Consider the following 12,740-nt stretch of genomic DNA (forward strand, 5'->3'; position numbering starts at 1 on the left):
CGCGCCCATTATGAAATATTCGAAATGATTTGCCGGGATTGTGCATTTTGATTTGACGTTCATCCGCGTAACCTAGAGCTGCTCGTGCGCGCGCGACCGCGTATACGTGCATGCCTATATACATGACACGAGGGGGGGGGAAGGAGGGGTGGCGATTTTGACGTGTCCAACTGTCCGATGTGATCGTTCGTGCATGTCGACACTTTCGTCGTGACGAGAAGAATATTCGGTCTGACTTTCTGTTACGACCTTTGAGCACCAAAATGCACCTTGTGCCGTTCTCGTGATCTTCTCATCGCCACAAATTAAAGACGGACGTGGCAAATAAGCCACGGTGTACTTAAAATACCTTTAAAGGGCTAAGAGACATTGACGTGACACTTAATTATTTCTGAGTATAAATATCTATTCTGAATAAATTACAATAGTAAATCTAAAATTAAGCAAAGTTATTGATATTCCCAACTCCCATGTTCCTAATTACATTAGTAATATTAGTTATATTAGAGAGACAAACAGAGCGAATGCATGCATTGCGAACCACTCTCTGGCATTACGCCGCGTATTAATGATATATTTAATAGCTAATGATAGCGCGATGTATATTTAATAATGTAATAAACACCACGTACACAATCGCGATATATGTAACGCCCAAGTCGTAACCATAATTTAAACCGTAATTCCGACCGGAAGCAACGCTCGCTCGCCGCCACCGCCGCCGGTCTCGGAAGCGTTGAACCCGCTAGTCATCCTCGCTTTCGACTCTTGTTGAGGCGTTAAAAGAATCATCGCTTTTCTTATGGAAAAAACTGATTTTGATATTTTTTGCGGGACAGAGAAATATTGCATTAATAAGGAAATAATCAGAAGCAGTATTAAATCGGTTTTCATTTGTTGGCAATCTTCCAATATTGTATCCAATATTATCGCGCAAAATAAAAATTCAATACTTATTACATTCTTCGTATTTTCGTTTTGTAGTTAATAATCTTTTTATGAAGTTTCGTCCGTTATCACGGTAGAGCAAGTATTGAAATTTATTTAGATGCTTATATTTAGATATTTAACATGCTGTGACGGTAGAAGAAATATTATACACGAAGTCAATGACGTACGACCGTGAAATCGTTGTGCTTTCCAAATGAGCGTCTTATTACGAATTTCTCCGGCGCGGCGTCTTTATTTGCCGCGGAGTACACGCCAATGGCTCAGCAAATTCATGCTATTTGTCGGAGAAATTCTCTCCGTTCCATTTTCTGCGGTTTAACATGTAAACCACTGCACTTTGTTTACTTTCCAAGAGCGAACACGTCAGTCTCGTCTTCCTGTCCCATCAGTATAAGAGTAAGGAAGAATAAGAATGAGAACGAGGAAGAAGGGGACATTTCGTTATTCAACGTTCGATTATACAATATTAACTGCCTCGCTGTAATACTTGTAATTAGATAACCGTAATCGCGTCTCCGTCTCCGATTTTAGTTACAATAAATTGATTATATTCAAATCTCTCTGTCTTGCATTTTCTCTATATTCTTTTCTCCGCGACGTCACTCAAGACGAGTGAAAGAATAGGAAAGGATTAGCTATTAGTCAGGCTGTTAATGTAAAATAAGAAAATTATAATTAGAAAGAACTGTACGAAATGCATAATTAGATAACTACAACGACGGATATGCTTGAATCTTTCTCGATTCGGAAATCGGCCGTGGATCTGTCAAGGAAGTCGGAAATGAAATAAGCTCGTAACTCTCGATATATACGTCGACATCAGCGAAAGGATTAAAATAATCCGCGTCCGATCCGCGACACGTTGTTAACACCTGTCGGCGAATGGAGAGGAATAAGATAGCGAACGACCAAACTAATTTTCGGCACGGTTTATCAGAATTTGCAGCCCCGGGGGGAGGGGGTGGGAAGGGGGCTGCGAAACGGCGCGGCGGGCGTTATAGAGAGGCGGAAGGGGGTGGTTGGTTTAAATTCTCTTCCGTCACCGCAAACATGCATATAACGCAGCCGGACGGTGCGTGTAAACGTGTAAACGTCGGACGGTGCCAACCGCTAAATACAAAAATCCCCAACCACCTGTGAAGCCGGCCGACGCGCCGTCAATGTATACGTGCGGGGTACGCCGCGTGTGTACGCCGCGCGTGTACGTGCGCACACGTTTCCAAGTTAATTACAGCATAATTGCGGTCGACATTTTGTTGTTCGTCGCAGTCGTCGACCGCCGGCCCGCCGCCGAAAGCGGGATCGCTTCCGACCCTTTTCGCGCCGCGCGAATTCTCGCGATGTCGCGCGAGCTTTTACTCGCTCGGCTTCCGACTCCCGTCCGCTGTCGCGGTCGCGACCGTTATTTTTGCAAATTCGCGATTCGCTATTCTGCCTCGGTCGATTTGCACGACTTATAGCTGCACAGCCGTTGAGTGTATTTAGTAAAATATTTGATATTTAAAAAGGTGCAACGCAAAACATCTCTTTCCAACTTTTCCTTCAGCCGATTTCAAATTCGTTAAAGAATCTACTGTTAAAGTTAACTCCTAGTTCGTATATATGACTTTTATATATAATTTGGAATGACAATCGAAAGATTTTTGTACCCGGTTTTACTTTCAGTCATCTATAAAGTTCCTTCGTAAAATATGCGTTTACCAACTCGGCTTCTCTTTTCGCGCATTGTGCGCGTAATGAGCTCGAAGGGCGCATTTCGAGCGAGGCATTCGTCAGTCTCGGAAAATAATGGTTCTTGTTCGGCGAGGCACTCGATGGCACTCGTATCGTGCAAGGTGCAACTTCGAGGCCGAGACAAAAACACGCGAAACGCAATCGCATCGGAAAGGAGCAGCGCGAGCGACGCGCGGCGTTGGCGAGCGAAGGGCGGCAAAAGGGAGGATGGAAAAGACAGAGATATTCAACCGCGAGATATTCAACCCTATCGGAGCATATATATAGCCTGGCGGGGCGGCCCTCCCAACCCCCATAAATTGATGCCAATGTACCTACGCGGCCACGGCGCGTTATACGTCTGAATATTACGCACACTCGGCCCCCCTTCCCCCCTCCTCCTTCTCCTCCTCTCTCGGTCGACAGGGGAGAAGCGGCAGGAAGGGGGACAAATGCGAGGGGCAACGGCAGGAGGGTAGCAGAGAGGCGGCCGGGTACCTACGCGAGCTGCACCACCACGCCTCGGTTATGCCGTATAGAACACAATTAAGTAAATGAGCACGGGTTGCGCCCGCTATAGATACCCTCTATTATGTGTATTGATCTCTAGCGCGGACTCCAGTTACACGTAATACGTGTTTTGTCGTTTGTGCGTTCGTACGTGGCGGCCGAGCGTATGCATGCGAGCGCGTGCAAGTGCACGGAATAGATATGGCGACGAGGGAGAGGGCCGGAGAGAGGGTGCGGGAAACGGCAAAAGAGAAATAGGAGAGAGAGCGAGAAAGAGGGTGAAAATATGAGATAGAGAGAGAGAGAGAGAGAGAGAGAAACAGGTGCCTGGATGCGAGAGAGCTGTATCCTGATGATATTCCTGAGTCGAATCCTCCCTAATGAAAAGTCTACGAAGTAGGACGAACCTGACAAGGTTCCACGAAACGAAGGAGCGCGCGGACGGCTTCACCGGTTTAATGATTGTCATCACTTAGCCGGAAAAAGCCGGACGAGCCGGCAGAATTTTTTAAAGCGCATCCCCGAGTCGGCAATTCGATGGGAATTGGACGTCATAATGGAATACGGACATCTTGAAATGAAGGAAGGATTATATTTGAAAAAATATTCGTATTAAAACGGAGTCTCGAAGGTAGACATATCTAACAAAGCTTTAAGGAGGCGTGAGAAATAAGTAACGTTTTACTTGGCTGCACAAATGATTAGGCACATTTTTGATAATTTTCACGAATGTCTTGAAATTTTATAAAGATACATTCGACTATTGATGAAAGATAAAATCTGTTCTCGAAAAAAATAATGTTATAACTAATTCTTTAAATTGTTGTAACACAGTTACTATCAACATTTATTCAAGTTAATTAGCTAATCAGATATATTTCTTCCTGTCGTGCTGCAGTGTGATTTTTTTATCCATCACGTATCATTTGATAAATGTGTATGCGATACGGACGGGAGCTTCCTTTATCGCCCTTCAGGCTATAGCAATACTAGACATGTCATCTGATGCTCCTGAGAAGGCGTCTCTCTCACGTGCGTTAATCTCTATATCGCCGCGCTCACAAGTGCACCTAGAAGCGCATCTCTTATAAGCACATTGCACAAACACGTCTCATTGTATAAAAGTTATAGCCTCATTATATAAAAATTACATTGAGAAGAGAGAGAGAGAGAGAGAGAGAGAGAGAGAGAGAGGTCACTAAAAGGAAAGAAGTGCGGGTGCGTCTGCTACAATTAAAAAACTCGCACTCTTTTCCGGCCTGAACTCGGGCGAAATTCCTAGAATTCACGTGAATCGGCAGCAGTCTCGCGCTATACGTTTCCCGGGGTTTTAACAACGGGGTATCATTTCCCGCCGTGCGCGTTGCAATCTTCGCTCCAAGTTTCTCATGATATTTAATCAGGCGGACGCCGCAGCGCGATCTCTGCCTTCTGCCGCTCCCTTTCTCCGTCTCTTCTTGTTTCCTTTTATTCCCTTTTTTCTTCTCCTCCCTTTTTCGAGGGAAGAGCTTCTTCTCCTGAGCGGTCGCTCCGCAAAAATTTTCCCCCGAGCGCGAATAATAAATTCCGTTTTACGAGGTGCTCTTAATTCAAGTGGAAATCGTTGTAGTTACGTGTTATCGCTGTCTTTGTCCTCCTCCTTCCCCCCTTCTTCTCCTCCCGCGACCGCGACTCATTCCTTTTCTTCAACTATAGCAAGTAGGTTGCTACGACTTATGTGTATTTACTGCGGCCCGCCAGCAGGAAACGGAAAGATAGTTATCTGTCGGCGAGAGAGACGGGGAGAGATAGAAAGAAAAAGAATGAGAGGGAGCTGACGCGGACGGGGAATGAAGAGAGAGAGAGAGGAAACGCGTAGAGAGGTGGCCAGGTAGACGCCATAGTTATTTATTTTCCCGCGGCTGATTATAATATTACGCAAGCCGACGGTATACGCTCGCGTAATGCGGATGCAAATGCGACAGAGACGAGTTATATACCGAGTCGACTCGGCGAAATCTTCGGCCCGGAGCCGTATTTTATTCATACGCCCCGCGCGCGCACCTGCGAGCGCGAAACGCGGCTGGCTCTCGGTCCGCGTTTATGGATATTCGTAATATACGCGCGTGCGTATGTATTGCACTGGTAGGCATTTATTGAGTGCACGTGTCATCGTAAAAGAAAAGACGTCGACTTCGCCGAGGATGCCGTGTGATTAAACACACCCGCGCCGTTTGGCGTACTTGCGAATTTCGATTTTTTTAAAGACATTTGGGAGACAACGAAGATAATAACGTTAAGCAGGGTCCACATTATCGAGCAGAACCGCGAGCCGAACTTCGCCGCGAACCGATCATGCGTCCACATTATCGAGCCGAACCGCGAGCCGAACTTCGTCGCGAGCCGATCATGCGTCCACATTGTCGAGCCAACGGGCTCGCGCGAGGCTCGCGAACCTCGAATCGAACATCAGTGCGAACCATCGCGTACTCACCCCACGAATTTACAAGGATTTTGATGATACGCGGTTTGGCTCGCAGTGTCCCACCAAAAGTCGGTATTTCGACGAAACATCAAAAGATGCTATTTATGATCAGATTACACGCTTTGTCGGGTGGTAGACTGGTAGTTAAGCTTCGAGCTAGACAAATAATGACAAAAAACAAAAAATGAACGATGAAAGAAAACGTGAGTAATTGCCCAGTCGCTGTATTTGATTCTATCCACGTATGTGCAGTCTACACGTCTACTGATAGACAAAATGGAATGGTCTGATAAAAAATGTTTAAAATTAATTAGTGATTATGAGCAGAAAAGATTATTATATACGGGACGCTAAAAATCCCGAACATTATAACAATTAAAAAAATGCATATTTATATTTACAATCGTATTTTTAACGTTGCAATATATATTATAAATTTATTGCGTATTTATCATAGATTTAGAGTATGTGTTTATGCAATATTAAATATAGTTGTAACCACTCTAAATATATAGTTTTATGGTTTGAAAAGGAATTAAGCTTTGAATACAAGAAAATAATAAAAGCACGCATATGTATACACATATTTAGTCGTCTTTTCCTGTTTTCATACTTTTTTTATAAGAAGAAATAAGTAAAGAACTCGAATGTGATAGTGACATGTGATAGTGACAAAAAGATGACGACATTATATTGGCATCTCTGCAAAAAGAAAAAGCAAAAATAAAAAAAGTATGGAAACAGGAAAAGAGGTGAGTGAATATATGTATATGTGCTTTTATTATTTTTCTGTATTCAAAACTTAATTCCTTTTCAAACCATAAAACAAAATTTAGAATTATATACTCTAAACCTGTGATAAATACGCAATAAATTTATAATATATATATTGCAATGTTAAAAAATACGATTGTAAATATAAATATGCATTTTGCATACATGTATTAAGAATTTATATAAATTTTATTATAAATTTCAATACGAGATTTAACTCCAAAAAATTTTAACTCATGTTCGCGGTTCGCGATGGAGTTCGATTTGAGGTTCGTCTGCAAGTTCTGCTCGAGATTCGGTTCGGGGCTCGGTTCGCGGTTTGGCTCGATAATGTGGACCCTCCTTTAGAGAGCGTGGCCAATCTAGATTCGTCGAGGAAACTGCCATATAAAATATATTTCAGTCTAGCGAGATGCGCGTACGCGAAAAAGAAAGAAAATTAAGAAGATAAAATTAAAAAAGAAAAGAAATAAGAAAGCGCGAACGATATTTAATCTGACGAATAAACACATTATTCTTACTTGCGCTACCTACGGCCGTCGCGGACTGCTTATTTCTGGCGCGTATGCGCCGAGCGTAGACGCGGACGTACGTGCACACACGCGGCGAACGTATGCACGCACGCATACAGCCGTGTGCAAAGATGCCTTTATGTAACGTGTGTGGCAAAGACACGTGAATACGGCGGCACGGACGTGAGAGCCCCTCCGCGCGCGCTGTGTTTCGCGCATAACGACATATTATTTATATAAGCGACGTTGTCTCGACAAATCGTTCTACTCTCGCAAATTACCCGGCATATAGACGGGCGCAAGTAATATAGCTATCCAGCGCGCGCGTAGAAATGGAACTCGCGGCAAAAATTCGCCGTGGTATTTTCAGTAAATTCATGTTTCGACACAACTTAGTATCCGCTGGATTGTGTAGAGACTTCGAAACTATAGCAAACGGCAAAAATGTTTGCGCGAGTAAAATAAACGAGAAAGATTACAAGACGGCAAATTTTTTTTACATTTGTAAATTCGTGGAAAGTAAAATCCTCACGAGGGATCTTAAAATATGCACGTACAACTGTATTTTATTTTTCCGAGGATTCTCGTCATTCTGCTTCTCGGTATCCGATCCGCCCGATATCGTTCGCGGATCGCCAGATTTGCCACTACGGAAAAGTATCTTGCGAGCCGGAAATAAAATTCATTCGAAATTCGTTCGCGTAATAATAGGCGAATGAAGGGAGGGCGTGAAAATATTCCGATTACATCGCTAAGCTCTTTAGACCGAGTGAAAAAAAAAATAAAAAAAAAAAAAGAATTCAGCCGTGCGAAAGAGAGACGGATAGGTAGATAGATGGACGGATAGGGCGGATGGCGGTTTATTATGTTCCGGATGGGAACCCACGAGAACAATATACTCGGAATATAACACGTATAAGTGGTGTAAAATGACGGACCGGAAAATTCGAAAACAACAGAAATGCAAATATAGAAAGACACCGAATCCAATTTGGCGACGATGCAATTAAGATGCGGAAAACAAATGAACGCAAGTAACGGCCGTGCATAAAAAAGGGGGAGGGGAGGAGGAGAAGGCGAATTTGATTACAGGTACGAGGGAAGCGGGGAAGGAGAAGAAATGCAGCGAGAGAAGTTTATTTAACGGAAGAGAGAGAGAGAGGGGGGAGAGGAGGGGGAGGAAAAAGGTAGGGAGCAGGAGGACGGAAGCCAGCGCGAAACGCACGAACGGAGACGGCGGTCGGGCGCGTTTTAAGCGTCGTCGATCAATTAAATCTTTAATAAAAGGACTTCGTAACCAGATTTCGCTTACGAGATAATAATGCGCATTACGGCAGCTCCGATGCGTGAGACGACTCGCGCGGACATACGCACCCACCCACGCACGCATGCATACACGCGTGTATGCATGCACAGGGTGTCCCGGCCGGAAGCGCGCGCGCGACCTCGTGCCAGCGCGCGCGCGTAACGTTATTTTCTAATTTCCCATTCATGGGCTACCGTTTAGTTTCGATTTGCCGCTTCGTTACGACGCCAAGAGATTTACACGGTCAGATAGGATTGTTGCATGCCGCCACCTACCCCGCGCGCCTCCCCTCCTCTTTTTTCTCCTCCTTCTAACCGCCGCGCGTTTTATATAACCATCTTTCGTCACCGCGCGCGCGATCTCTCTCCCCGAGATATCTCGCTCCGCGATAATCTTTTCTTTCTGCCTTTTTCTCTGTGTTTCTTTCCTTTTTTTATCTCTTTTTCTCTTTTTCTCTCTCTCTCTCTATTCGTCCGCCGGTCTTTCCTGGAAGATAATGCTCGGCCGCGCACTTTGCATTTCAAATGCGAGAGAGCCGGACGAACCCGGGGATCGATCGCGAATCGCGAGCGTACCGAGCTAACAACGCTAAAAGGGAATAATTTCGACGGCGATACCGGGCGATTAGGCTAGCGGCGGTAGGCGCAGCGCGCCTACGTTGCGCGGCGCAAAACTCGGGGATTGCACTTTGTGCCGCACAACGCACGCCGCGAAATCCGAAGACGAGGTGAGGTCCTCCGTGGTCTTACAGTTAATTAATTTCCGAGAAGAGCGAGAACGCGTTCCGTTTATCTCTTTTTCTTTCTGAAAATGAAAAGTATCCCTCTCATGAATATAAATGATTATTACAACAAAATTATTATAACGAAAACTCGCTTTTCTTAGATACTTAATTTTTAACGTCGACGGCCAACTCTCTCTCTCTCTCTCTCTCTCTCTCTCTCATCTTCTGGGATCCAGTCCTGATATAATTTAAAATACGGAGCGCGCTCGCGTTAATTTAAAATAACGAGCCGCGGAAATCTGCGCTGCCGCGTCGTCGTCGTCGTCGTCTGCGACTCGGCGACGCGACGCGGCATTCGCCCGTTTTTCGCGAGGGCGATCTTCGTCGCGTCCGATCGACGAGAACACCAGCGGTCTTCTGCCACGGGTAACCGATTTTTATTGGGACTCGATAAGGGAGAAAAATTTTATCGCGTTTCCGGCGACCACGAAACGGATGGAGAGAAAGAAGAAAGATGGAACAAAGGGGTTGTACAGGGTGCGCTTAAAAGGAGTAGAAATTTTTCGTTTAAAAATGAAGCGATTGTACATGTAAAATTGTGTGACTCGGTTTTAACCGAAAAGCCGGTTTTGAAACAAAAACATAAAATATCATCGAGAAAAATATGTTACTTCTGTTGTACTTTCTCAGAATTATGAAAATAGCTGTCATTTTATACGAAATTCTTTTCTTAATTGTTAGCAAGTCTTTTTTCTTATCTTTCTATAAATTTTTGAAAATTTATATATATTACTTTACCGAATATATTTACACTATAATTAACACTGTTTAACATATGGTATAGTTTCGCAGTTTGCACAATGAATCATTTAACGTTGGAACTTATAATTTTTTATCGAACTATGCATGTACGAGAGAATTTAAATACCAGAGAAACCATATTTTACAGTTAATCTCTACTAAACTCTCGTTCGAAAGAAGGATTCGATGTCTCGTTAATTTTCGGCATATTTAACATTAGAAATCGAACAAAGCTATTCGAATCTTTGCCAAGTAAAAATCCGTCGCAAATGGTACTATCGAGTTCCACCTTTTCAGGCGCACCCTGTATATATTTGTCGAGAGCGGGAGGAGGCGGGGAACGAAGACTGGAGAACAGGAGGGGTTGGGGGAGGGGGGGGCAGCAAGGCAGGGAAAAATAGAGAAAAAGGTCGAGAGCGTGGTACGCCGTGCCCAACGAGTAATAAGTTAGTAATAATATTTTCACAATATCTCTCCTGGATTGGATGTTATTTCATTATATTTTATTGCCTCTTACTATTACTCTTGCCAGTGCGGAAACCTCCCTCGGATCCCCGCTCGTCTCCCGGTACCCTCCGCCGCCCACTCGCCACCCTCCTGGGCCCCCCTTTCGTCCCCTTTCGACCGCCGACGCCGTCCCGCTCTGTTTTATTATCTCGAGCCTCGCTCTCCGCACCGAGGGAATTCACTCGCGGAACTCATTATTGAGGGGTTTATTCTGTTGTAACCGTTGCTCTCGCCACTCGCTTGTCTCCCTTCTTCCTTCTTCTCCGTCCGTCTCTTTCTTCGTTTTTTTTTTGGCCGCGTACGTCAAACGCATCGCTCGCGAGCCAGTCTGATGTCAACGAGGCGTTTCCATTCTACACCAAATTTTACTCCACTCCCCCGCGTTCACGCGTAAATTATAAATAAATAGATATGTGTATGTATACATGTAAAGAGAAAAGAGAAAGAGAGAAATGTAAAAGATATTTTTGAAAAGTTTGGGATCACGCGATACCTAACACCATCGCTATAGTGTTGTGTTTCTCGCGAGTAAAAGATACGAGAGCTATACGATGAGTGAGATCACCCGGGTTCTCCGCATACGAGTGGGAAAAGTCAGCCGACCGATAAATCGTTCTTTTACTTTGCCGCCCGTGCAATCTTCGCCACCGCCAGCCGCGTATTTCTGCGGATTAACGTGTCTCGGAGGAAACGCGAAGGGTGGCTTGTATACACAAATAGAAGCCACTTTCGATCTTTAACCTTTTTTCGCTATAAATGCCACATACATACGTACCTATACGTGTCCAGCTGGGAACTTTGCAAAGGAGCAAGTAGAAGTTGATGAAATAGAGATATCGGGTATCTATTAATAGAAGTGCGGTAAACTGCACATATTGCAGTCACGCGACCATAATTATCTCGTCTAGATAATTATATTGATTTAATATAGTTTTCGGAAGCGCGCGATCTCATACAAATTTTCGAGATTACTCGTCGGTTCATTTTGCTCTTCTCGGGCTTAATTCGGTCCGCGAAACCGTCTCTCGCCGCTCACTTTTCTCAGTCGCGCCTCCTTTTTTTTCTGTTTAGTGACAGGCCGGAGGATCACAGGAAAAGCATCGACGCGCGGATGGACTTCGACGAGAGCAATGCACCGTGCGTGGAAAAAGCGCAGCTTCTACTGCGAGCGGTATCGACAGCGTACGAAGACATGTAACGTACAGGTGAGTTGTACCACTCGGGCATTACACGGCCGGGCGCACGTTGCAATTTCATGCGGAAAGTTTCGCCTTGATTCCACCTACGTAACGAGCGGCCGCGGCGTACCCCCTCATCTCCTCGGCTTCGATTTTCTCCTCCGCTTAAAGAAGCTCCGTTTTGAAAGCGAGAAACGACTCGCGTTACATGGACGAACAATGCCGACGGAGGGAGCAAAAAAAAAAAAAAAAGGAGCACGCTCGATATATTGTACAGGGTGTCCCGAATATGTACTTTTTCCTGTCCAGACGATCGCATTTCAAATTGTCGAGTATGTAGTCACTAGTCAGTTTAACTTTCAGACGTTAAAATATTAATCTTGTTTAATCATTTTTATAAATTTCAATTATTAACGTAGCTTGGCTGTCGCATTGTTATATTTTTATCGAAATAAAATTAGCTTAAAATCAATAGAGAAACAAAGAGAGCGATTCTTGTACAGTTTATTCTATGAATATTAGGAATTAATTTATTCATCGAATACTTTCATTATATTATACGCAAGTTTCTGAATAATTTCGCTCTATATGTTTCAAGACAAATATAATTTACGAATGTTATCACTTTTATGGATGAAATATCAAGCGAAGTCATCGTTTACCGTTATCATTCCCTTATCTCCAAGATAAAATTCTCATTATATATTTATTATCCGCGAGGACACACGCGTGAGGTGGCGAGAGAGAGAGAGAGAGAGAGAAAGAGCTAGCAAAGATCCAACGTCGCCTGTAGTTTTTACCCGCGGTTCGGAAGGAAACGACGAACACCCTGTATAAATATCGGCGTGAGCGTCGCGCGTATTTGCGCGATATATTGCTCGTCGCGGCAGTCATGTGCACAAACTCGGCGACAGAAATAGCGAGTGTTGTCACCGAGAAATTGCGGCGGCCGATCATAAAAGTATTACATCAGCGGTCTGTAATGCTGCGCTCGCTCGCTCGCGCGCGCGTATATTATATGCGTTATTGCTGCAACGAGGCGCAGTGACACAATGTCGATTTGTCGCGACGACGATGCGATCAAACGTGTACGGTGCACACGTCGCCCGCGAAGCAAAGCGTAATCACCTAAATAACCACCGGTGACTGGTCGCTCTGCTTCTCTCTCTCTCTCTCTCTCTCTCTCTCTCTCTCTCTCTCTCTCTTTCGCCTTCTCTCTTCGCGCTCCTCCCGCCCCTCGCGTCCCGAAGACGCGTCGAGTCGTTGGTTCGAGAAAATGTGTTGTACTTCGATCGGCGAT

At 44.5% G+C, this 12,740-nt stretch overlaps 1 protein-coding gene across 5 annotated transcripts in view; it reads left to right on the forward strand.

The window, feature by feature from the left end:
* LOC143893213 (protein bric-a-brac 1) overlaps positions 1–12,740 on the forward strand; it is a 361,046-nt gene that overhangs the window by 54,421 nt on the left and 293,885 nt on the right. For all 5 annotated transcript variants that reach the window (XM_077398330.1, XM_077398333.1, XM_077398331.1 and 2 more), the window contains one exon: positions 11,334–11,467. The gene's annotated coding sequence lies outside the window, so the exon portion shown is untranslated. Of the gene's footprint in view, positions 1–11,333; positions 11,468–12,740 lie in introns of those variants that run through there.

This window comes from Temnothorax americanus, unplaced genomic scaffold, assembly GCF_048541705.1.
Source record: "Temnothorax americanus isolate GAGA-0224 unplaced genomic scaffold, ASM4854170v1 Scaffold12, whole genome shotgun sequence".
NCBI classification, from domain to species: domain Eukaryota; kingdom Metazoa; phylum Arthropoda; class Insecta; order Hymenoptera; family Formicidae; genus Temnothorax; species Temnothorax americanus.